The following is a 10666-nucleotide window of genomic DNA, read 5'->3' on the forward strand; positions in this document are numbered from 1 at the left end:
CCAGCTGTGCCATGTGGTGACCCATCCTGGGGAATTCCGCTGAGTTCTAATGGATGGGAGAGAGAGAGGGGACTCCATCAGCATTTTCCTGTCAGCTCCCCGTCCCCCCCGGGCCAGGACTCTCCTTCCCCTCAGCCCCTCTGCAGGAGATGCTAGACGATAGGAGCTAGAGCCAGACCCTTAATTTCCTCTGCCCCCAAGGAAGTCTGGAGCACAGGGCTGTGGGCAGGGCCCTCCATGAGGACTTGCTTCCCCAGCTGCTCCAGGATGACAGGGAGGCATGAACCTGGAGCACAGTCCCCTTAAAAGTCCAGAGTCACCACTTAACTAGGACAAGAAGAACTTGACTCAGGCCAGGCTCACTCTCTGCTCTGACTCTGCCTCCCCAAGAGGAACACTCCTAACCCACAGCCCCTGCAGCAGCAGATCCTACAGCCCGTCGGAGCCAGCCCACCTACCCCTGGAGTCAGGAAGCTGGGGTCAGAGGTCACTTACGTCAAACTCAGGGAGGGTGATGGTGGATCTGAGCAGGGCCGTGCTGCTCTTAACGGCCCTGGCTCTCTCTCGCGGCACCCTGGACACGATCCAGTAGTTAATGTGCTGTGGGGAAAGGAGAGATTGCACTGACTGCCCTGACCAAGGATGCCCACTGGGGGCCCGGCTAGGAGGACAGACTGGAAAATGGATCTAAGAGTGAAGGTAAAATTGCCCCCACCCCTCTCATCGGGCTCACCTTCAAGATGTACTGGAGCCTGTCGGTGTCTGGGGACTCTGCCAGCCGGTTCCCCAGCATGGCGTCCAGCAGGTCTGGCAAGACACTAGGCAGATCCTGAAAGCAAGGGAGAGCCATGGGTCAGAGTTAGGGAAACTGGGGCTACATCTGCCACAGGATGGGAAGTGGGGTCTCTGGGAAGCACTGGTGAGACCCCAAACACATATCCTGGCCTCTCTCATTCACATCCCACTGCAGGCAATTAGCAAGGATTCATGGCAGGATGACAGCTTGCTCTTCAATCCATGACTTCAGCATGATCTACCTGCACTTGGGTGGTGTCCTTCTCCATGCCCAGGGTGAAGACGGCGTGCAGGGCAGCTCGGAGGAGGTGGGTCTCCAGCTCTGGCTTCAGGGCAGGCGTCATGGTGCTGGCAAGAGAGAGGAGCCGGTATTAGACTGTGCAGTGCGGGGATGGGACTGGCACGAACATGCAGGTGAAACTGCAGCGAAATGGGCACAGGCTGGCAAGAATGGAAACTGAGGCACCGAGCCAGGGAATGACAAGGCCAAGGTTTCTCAGACAGACAGTGGCAGGGCAGGAATAGCCCCTGTTACCTACACCCTGCTGCCCCTCCCGTATCTGATCCTGGGAGTGAGCCTCTCCCAAAGCCATTGCAATGTTACTGGAGTGAAAAGAACAGCCCAGCCAGGAGAGAGTGACCCTTCCCCGCACCTCTGCCAGAGGAGCCACCCTTGGGCGGTGACCTGGGAGTGGGAGGGGGAGTGACTCCCAGCCCTGGGCCTGAGCAGCGCTGGGGTTAGGGGAACCGGGCCGGAGGGTCTCGGTACCTGAGGTTGCCCACAGCAATCAGGGAGTTAGCGAGGACGGCGCCGGGTGGAGAGTTATCAGGCAGCTCCTCAATGAGCTCCTGTGAGACCCAAAGGAGACAAAGGAGCGTGTGAGATTCGGGCCACACTGACACTTCCCAGTGAGGAGATTACACAGCCAGGGCCCCACACAGCCAGCAGGATCCCCCCACCTGCCTCCCGCTCCTCCGATTCCTGCCCAATAGTGACCACTCTCCGAATTTCTCCCGTCTCTTCGCCCCGACCATTTCTGGTTTCTGCAGACTAGATGTTTTAGCAAAGTTTAGAATTCCTTGGTGCTCAACACCGTGAAACTCCCCTTTCTCCTTCACAAAGGGCTTTAACGCCCCTTATCTCACCCAGGCTCTCGACTGCCCAAAGTTGGAGAATTGTCCCTGTTCACACTGCAGATCACCCCCCACGACACACACACAGAGTCCTCCTGGTGGTGGGAGGGGAACAGAGGAAAGGACAGAAGACGTAAGAGATGAAGAGAAAGGAGGGAGGGATGGAGGAAAAGGTAAAACAAAAAGGACAAACCCTAATGTCTTACCTTCTAAACAGGGACGTCTGTTTTCTAGTAAAATCAGGAAAAAGAAAAGAGAAAACTCAAAAGAGGTTCCTCCTGGCGCTCATGTACGTGAACCTAAATACTCTCTCAGTCCTCAAAGAGAGACCTCGAGAAGGAGACTTGCTGAAGCAAAGCTACAGGGAACTCTGAGGTTTCCCTTGCCCTGCGCCCCTGTCCTGCCTGGCTGATGTCAGCATCTCTCTGTGAGGTCACCACCTCCCCAGCACCTTTGACCAATAGGCTGAGGTTCTGCAAAAGGCCTTTGTGATGTCACTGCCACACCCACTCCTCCCCTGCAGTGCTAATGTCCTGCCACAGGGCAGACACTTTGGAGGTTTGAGCTACACAAAGAGGAGACACTTAGATCTCAAAAATTAGATGAGATGTTTCAGTCTGAGCTCAGTAGTTGCTGCTCTTAACAATTGCAACATAATAAAATACAAATAAAATAGACTATTTCAGCCATTCTATTATGTCTTAATCTGATCTGCGTAAACATGATAGGACACCTCATCTTATGCACTGCTCCTAGTGACACTCTCCAATAGATCCCCATCCTCCACCCGCCGGGAGGTAGGTAGGGGCCGATTGTTATCCCTACTTGAAAGAGGGAGAAGCTAAGGCTGAGAAAGGAGAATTGACTTGTCTTAGGTCACACAGCCAGTCCGTGGCAGAGTTGGGAATAGGACCCAAGAGCCCTGATTTTCAAACTAACCGTTGGATCTTGAATTTCAGACATTGAATGACCTGAATAAAGTGCTCTCAAGTGAGTTCCAGACCAGCAAGAGTTCATAGTAATTATTCAGCAAGTATTTTAGGAGAACTGGAATGGTAGAGAAAATAATGAACTGCAGAGAAGCAGTAAAATTTGTCGAACATATGACTGGTTATGACTATTTACTTGGTCTTAAAAGAAAACAACAGGGACCTGAGTCTCCTCCCTGTCAATAACCCCCTGCTCAGCCAATCAGGGTAGAGACTGAGGGGCGGGAGGATGAGGGTTGTCACCAGAGAGCCCAAAGGATGGCCCAGGTCATCGCTGGGGATCACTGTCTGAGCACTATTTCAGCCCCACATTTTTCGGTGGACCTCCCACAATGGGAGTTGTAGAGCACCCCCCACGACACACACACACCCCTCCTGGTGGTGGGAGGGGAACGGGGAAAGGACGAAAGAAGTAAGAGATGAAAAGAAAGGAGGGAGGGATGGAGGAAAAGGTAAAAGAAAAAGGACAAACCTTAATGTCCCCAGAGATTCTAAGGGACAAAATCCCAGGTGGGAAATAAAATTTGGCCACCTTAAGCTAGTGTTTTCCATGCCTAAAATTCAGCTGGCGCCAGATGCAGCAGAGTGAACAGGTTCCAAACCTCTCGGAGGCTCTTACCTTCTAAACAGGGACGTCAGTTTTCTAGTGAAATCAGGAAAAAGAAAGGAGAAAACTCAAAAGAGGTTCCTCCTGGTGCTCACATACATGAACCCAAATACTCTCTCAGACCTCAAAGAGAGATCTCGAGAGGAGACTTGCTGAAGCAAAGCCCACAGGGGTCTCTGAGGTTTCCCTGGCCCTGCGCCCCTGTCCTGCCTGGCTGATGTCAGCATCCCTCTGTGAGGTCACCACCTCCCCTGCACCTTTGGCCAATAGGCTGAGGTCCTGCAAAAAGCCTTTGTGATGTCACTGCCACACCCACTCCTCCCCTGCAGTGCTAATGTCCTGCCACAGGCCAGACACTTTGGAGGTTTGAGCTACTCCCTGTGGATCACCCCGCTCAATGAGTGTTCATTCTAGGAAGCAAGCCGGCTAGACAGTAAAACATCACAAGCTGCTCCCAATGCTACACTTGGTTTCTCAGAAATGAGTAGACTTTATGGCCAGAAGAGACAGTTAGAGCATCTAATCTGACCCCCTGCATATCACAAGCCTCCTGTCTACCACAATAGCTACTTTTGGGGCAAACACATTCCGGAAAGGCATCTAGTCTTGATTAATGACATCAAGAGATGGAGAATCCACCACTTTCCTTGGTAGCTTCTTCCTGTGTTCAATCATCCTCGCTGTTGAATATTTGTGCCTTATTTGTCATAGGAATTTGTCTCTTTTCACCTTCCAGCCATTGGGTCTCGTTCTGCCTTTCTCTGCTAGACTAGAGAGCCCTTTAATACCCAGTATTTTCTCTCCATTAAGGCACTTCAACACTTCAGTGAAGTCCCCTTCAATCTTCTTTTGATAAGCTAAACATGTTGAGCTCTTTCAATAGCTCACTAGAAGGCATTTTTCTCCAGCTCTCAGAACATTTGGTGGCTCTTTGCTGCCCCAGCTCCAATTTCTAGGACCATCTTTTTCAAAGGAGGACACCAACACTGGAGGCAGTATTCCAATAGCAGTCTCACTGCTTCTGTGTCACCTCCCTATCCTACTCACGGCTCTGCTCCTACGTCTAATGATGGCTTTAGCCCTGTTCACCACAGCATCACACTGGGAGCTCATGTTGAGTGCCTTCTCCACTCTGGCCCCTAAATCCTTTTCAGAGTCACTGCTTTCCTGGATACACGTCCCCATTCTGGAGGTGTGGCCGGCGTGCCTTGTGGCTACGTATAGGACCTTGCATTGGGCTCTGCTCAAAATTGTTTTCTTTGAATGGGTCCAGCTGGCCAAATAAGCCAGATCGCTCTGTATCACTGCCCTCTCCCCATCAGGAATTACCACTCTGCCTGTATTTTGTCACCCCCCAATCTTATCCGCAGTGATTGTATGTTTTCTCCCAATTCATTGATAACAATTATTTTAAAAAATTAGTCCTTGAGAGCTTCTTCAGACCCTTAGTACCCAGGACCTGCTCCCCACATCACAGTGAGAAATGCCGTCCAGCCCTGCTGGTACATAGGGGATAAGCACAGAACAAACGTACCTTTAGGATTTGTGTTGTCCATAGGCTCTGAACAACATGTGGGGGTCAGCAGATTACAAACGCACGACAGACCTGTAGTGTAGACAGGTCCCAACTGTGTCTCAGTTTCGCACCCTATAAAATGGGGAGAACAAACAAAACCTTGATTAGCTCCATTTGATAGCTGGGGAAACCGAGGCACCCAGCGGTGCAGAGACTCGCTCATGGTCCCAAAGCCAGGAATAGAAAACAGACGATCTGATAGCCAGGCCTGGGACGTAACCCTGGTTTTCCTGGCCTTGCTGCTCTAAGTTTAGTCACAGCCTCCATGTCTTTTCCCCCGTGTCCCTTAATCCCACGTCACTGCAGAAGAGAGATTTTCTGGTAGCCAGCTGGCTCTCCTGCATGTGGATGTCGTTCCAAAATACGTGCTCTGGCTCAGTCCCATGCTATGGTTGGCTGAAGGAACCACTTGGTCACATTCTAGGCCCTGAGTTATACAGGAGGGGTGACTAGATGAACATAATGGTCTTTTCTGACCTGAACCTCTATCAATCGCTATATTTTCTGCTGCTAGGAAGAGAACTCTGGACCTATTTTCTCTCATTCACTTTCAGTCGGAATAATTTCAATCCAGGCCAAAGGATTTCCTCTTCCATTTTGTCTTCAGCACCTTTGCGAGCAACCAATTACTGTTACCCACAGGTTACCAGTTTCAACCTGTCCCAGGGTGAGATGGCCAGGAAAGGGGTTGGAGCTCAACTGCACCTGGCCCAGGTGATGCAGCTCCCTAGGGTGAAGGGAATAAGTGTGGGGGTCACGTGACAAGACGCAGCCTGTGACTAGGACCCAGGCCTGCTGAGAGATAGAAGGGCACCCTGTGCTCAGCCAGGAGAGAGACCCCAAGGGAAGCAGGCATGGGAGGGGCTTGGAGAGTCCTTTAAAGGTCAGGGACAAGCTGGGAAGGGGCCAGGCTGAGCACTACGGACCAGGCCCTAGGAGGGAAAGACAGGGCAGTTTAGGAGATGGGGCAGATAGTCCAGTTGGTTTCGGCTCCCAGGACCAGACACCCAGAGGTGACGGTGATTGTCGGGGCTTCTGTCCTTCTTCCCCAGTGTAGATTTGATAGTGGAGAAGACTGATGCCGTAAGGGGGAAGTGAGTTACCCCAAGGTCACCCAGTGAGTTTATATCACGAATGCATACTCGGAAGGATCCAATAGAAACATGGATTTTCCAGTCTCTTCTTTCTAGGAGTCCCCAGGGCTACGGTAAAATCCCTGCTGCCCCTCCCCATTCTGCTCACCTCCAAGATGTGCTGGAGTTTGTCTGTGCTGGGGGGTGCTGTCAGCAGGATCGAGAGCTCGTCATCCATGTTCTCTGGGCAGGCCTTGCTCAGAGCCTGCCAGCGGAGGGAGACCAGGGGTCAGGAGCCTGCATTAGCACCGGTGTGCCATTGACCAGGAGCTGGCTGAGGTAAGCGCCGCCTGGCCGGAGCTCGCACCCAGAAAGCCTGCCCCAGGTCGGAACCCCCTCCCACACCCAAATTCCCTCCCAAACCTCACACCCGGCACCCCAACCCCCTGCCCCAGGTCAGAACCCCCTCCCGCACCCAAATTCCCTCCTAGACCTCACACCCGGCACCCCAACCCCCTGCCCCAGGTCAGAACCCCCTCCTGTACCCTAATCCCTCCCAGACCCCACACCCCCACCCGCACCCCAATCCCCTACCCCAGCCCTGAGCCCCCCCCGCACCCAAACTCCCTCCCAGAGTCCGCACCCCAACCCTCTGCCCCAGCCCGGATCCCCCTCTGGCACCCCAAACCCCTAATCTCCAGCCCAATCCCAGAGCCCGCATCCCCACCGGAGCCCTCACCCCTCCCTGCACTCCAATCCCCAGCTCCAGCCCAGTGAAAGTGAGTGAGGGTGTGAGAGCGAGCGACTGAGGGAGGTGGGCTGGGCTGGAGTGAGTGGGGGTGGGGCCTTGGGGAAGGGCATGAAAGGGGTTGGGTCAAGGGCGTTTGGTTTTGTGCAAGTAGAAAGTTGATAACTCTACTTAAGGACCTTTGAAAAGCAGCCTCCTTAGCACCGCTCCTGATACCAGGGGCCAAGGCGCCCCCGGACATGAGAACCACAATAGGCCAGAGCAAAACGCTGCGTTAGAAATCGGAGCTCAGGCTGCCAAGCGAACGATAGCTGACAGACAGGAGATGCGGGAATTAAGGTTGTGTCTTCAGCCAGCAGCTGGTGTTCATCCGTTTGCACCACACACACACCTGTAGGGAGGGCCACTATTTCCTTATCTGTCTGCCTGTTTAGCATCTCTCGGTCCTTACTGTGCCCATCACCGTGGTGTAGGGTGACCAGATGTCCTGATTTTATAGGGACAGACCCGATTTTTGTGTCTTTTTCTTATATAGGCTCCTATTACCCCCCCCACCCCCGTCCCGATTTTTCACACTTAATGTCCGGTCACCCTACCGTGGTGTCTGAGTGGCAAACCAAGGGTTTGACGTGTGCATATGAAACTGCCTGACTGGAAGGACGTGGTTTGGTGTGGATCAGTGACTGCTGGGGCGATTGGTGGCAGAAGGCTCTGAGGGCCTGGCTCATTCCGACCTGGCTCATTCCAATGGCTTCTACAGCTGAGAGCAGCCCAGTCTCCTGCCTGGGTCCGACGCAAACCAGGAAGTACAGGACCACGGTTAATAAGAGCAGCTCAAAAGATCATTTTCGCTGAGCCCAGCCCTGCACAGATTTCCAGCTTAGGTTTGCATTTTCAGCAAAAGTTCTTCTTGATTATTTTCTCCCAACCCCCTTCTGCCTCCATAATAGCCAGCCACCCCGTCAGTCGCATCCTGGGGCGCTCCAGGGATAGCGTGTGTGTGTATGTGTACGTCTGTATATATATGTATGTGTACATGTGCGTATGTATGTGTGTACGTGTATGTGCACATGAGTGTGTGCACGTGAGTGTGCGTGTGTATGTGTGTACATGTATCCCAGTCAGATGTATACATCTGGATTTCCTTTGAAAGAATTTTCCAATTGAGCTGATCAAGTGCAATGGCAAAGCACCCAATTCCTCTGCCCCCCAACTGCCTTCGCTGCTTTAACGTACAACCTGCTCCGCTGACACCTCTGACTCCTGAAAGCCCTAACGCTCCAGGGGAGCAGGCCGTGCCCTGCCCTGCCCTGGCTGCCCCGGGTGTTACCTCGGAGGGAATCGTTCCAGATTCCAATGGGTGGCAGGTCCAGGGAAGAGCCTTATCTGGGGGAGGCTGTACCAGACCCGCCCGACCCAGGCAGGCTCCCAGGTACTCTCTGCTCGGGGCTGATAAGGCTCCTTAGCAGTTTCTCTCCAAACAAATTCCAGTTCAAGACACCTGAGAGCTCCACAGCAGGGCAGCATCCCCAGAGCGCAGCAGGGCGGGGTTAGGGGGAGCAGTCGGTAGCAGCACCTGCCCCTCGTACGGCAGGAGCGAGAAGTGCCAGCCACGTGCTGCCTCCATCCCCAGAGGCCAGGTGAGAGTGAATTCCCACGTCCCCGCACGATTGGTTCCGTCACTCTTCTACACTTACATGGATTTCCAGTGTCAATGGTTCTAACATCAGCTTTGCCAGCTCTCCTTACACCTTTGTCTGCTAGAGCAAAAACCTGAAATGCAGCTACCTCCTCCTGCTGGGTGACTAGAGACCTTAATGACAGAGCTCGGAACTGCTTAGTCAAGCGGACTAGCTGCAGCCCCTCGGGTTGCCTGCTCGATAGGGTGACCAGACGTCCCGATTTTATCGGGACTGTCCCGATATTTCCTAGTTTGTCCCGCGTCCCGACCGACGTGCGGTCGGGACACTGGACAAACAAGGAAATGCGCCGGAGCCTGGAGCCCGGAAGTGCTCGCATCCCGCCCCCCCCCGCTCCGACTCCGCCCCCTCCTCCTCCGATTGGCTCCCTCCCCAAATCCCCGCCTCTTCCCCGGGCTCACCATTCCCCCTCCCTCCGCAAGCGCTGGAGGGAGGCCCGGGAAACTCAAGGGAAGCACGGGGCCGGGGTGAGTAAGAGTCCGGCCTGGCCCCGAGCAGGCAGGACTCAGTTGGGTGGTAGGGAGAGGAGGGGGGCGGCCCGCGGGGCCAGGCGGCGGCTGTTGTTGTCCCCCCGGGCAGCGGGGGCCTGCTGCAGCCTGCAGGGACCCAGCAGCGCACACGCTGGGCCCAGCCCCTGGCCAGTCGCGTCTGGGCTGCTGCCCAGCTGGTGCTATCCCGCGGCGGCCCCAGGGCGGAGGCATCGGCAGCCCAGCCCCATTCGTTCCCCTGCGGGACCCGAGTGGGACGGGGGGGGCTGGGGCCTGCTGCCCCCACTCCGGGGCCGCCGCGGGATAGCACCAGCTGGGCAGCAGCCCAGACGCGACTGGCCAGGGGCTGGGCCCAGCATGCGCGCTGCTGGGTCCCCGCAGCAGGCCCCGGCTCGGGGGGTTCGGGGGCGCCGCAGCCGCGGAGCGCCATGGCCGCTTCCTGCCCCGCGGCAGTGGGAGCTGCAGCAGCGTCTGCTCCCGAGTCCCGCTGCCCGGGGGTGAGAACAGCCGCCGTCTGGCCCCGCGGGCCGCCCCCCTCCTCTCCCTACCACCCAACTGAGTCCTGCCTGCAAGGGACCAGGCCGGACTCTTACTCACCCCGGCCCCGCGCTTCCCCTGAGTCTCCCGGGCCTCCCTCCAGCGCTTGCGGAGGAAGGGTTTTTTTGGGGTTTTTTGGCCCCGCCCCCCGCCACCCCCCCCCCCCCCCCGCGTCACCCAGCCCCCCTCCCCCCGCGTCCCGATATTTGTCTTGGGTGATCTGGTCACCCTACCCCAGATATCTCCTCTTCCTGGTGTCTCCTTCACCCCTTGGGGGGAGGGTGTCTGTGTCTTCCCCTTCCTCTTTTCCATTTAACCATTTAGAGGGCTCTGTCTCTCCCCACTTGGAGTCTGTTTCCCCCACTGTGCCCTGGTGGAGTCTCTGTTTCTCTCCCCCTCCCCCTCTGAGACCTCCCTGGGTCAGGCAGAGAGAGAATTCGAGTTCATCCTCGACCTAGGACCCCTGCCAGCCTCTCCCGCGAGTGTCCTGTGGGCCCAGGGAACGTCCTGCTCACCTGACCCCTCCTGGGCAGCTCCAGGATTCGTCTCTGGGGCGTGAGCAGGAAGCCCCTGGCTGTGCGCCATGGTCCTGGCTCTGGGGACTCGGGCCAAGGCTGGTGCCTGTCACAGTCCTCAAAACCTCCTGGATTCTCTGTCCCAGCACCAGCCAGAAGGTCTGGGTCTCTGCTGGGGAAGGGATGGCAGTTCTGGTCCAATTCTTCAGCTAAATCTCCAGATCTCACAGTGCAGGCAGCAGAGACAGGATCACGATTGACCCGAGCCAAGGGTTTGATCCAAGTGGCACCAGACGGTTGTGGTTTAAATCGTCCTGGAATGTTCTGGTCCCAACGGCATCAGGCTCTTTGGATCCAAACGGCTCAGAAGTTCTGAGCTGGGTGAGGTCATTGCCAGCTGCGATGACACTGCTCAGTTCTGTGCGAGCTGCTCTCGGGTCCAGCCGACCCTCCTCGTGTCCCGTCCAGGGAGGGCCGAGTTAATGAGGTCCCAGCCAAACCACT

The 10666-nt window shown here is 55.6% G+C and overlaps 1 long non-coding RNA gene across 2 annotated transcripts; it reads right to left on the reverse strand.

Annotated features, from left to right (window-relative positions):
- Positions 1-1036: 1036 nt before the first annotated feature.
- LOC135976957 (uncharacterized) lies at positions 1037-7878 on the reverse strand. Of its 2 annotated transcripts, XR_010594236.1 has the most exons (7): positions 6914-7878; positions 6344-6439; positions 5060-5173; positions 3538-3561; positions 2136-2159; positions 1565-1644; positions 1037-1143 (listed from the first exon to the last, which is right to left on the reverse strand). It is a non-coding gene; the product is annotated as an uncharacterized LOC135976957 (long non-coding RNA). The 2 variants fall into 2 exon arrangements; XR_010594235.1 differs by lacking the exon at positions 2136-2159 and having other exon boundaries at positions 3391-3561.
- Positions 7879-10666: the final 2788 nt, after the last annotated feature.

This window comes from Chrysemys picta, chromosome 21, assembly GCF_011386835.1.
Source record: "Chrysemys picta bellii isolate R12L10 chromosome 21, ASM1138683v2, whole genome shotgun sequence".
NCBI lineage: Eukaryota > Metazoa > Chordata > Testudines > Emydidae > Chrysemys > Chrysemys picta.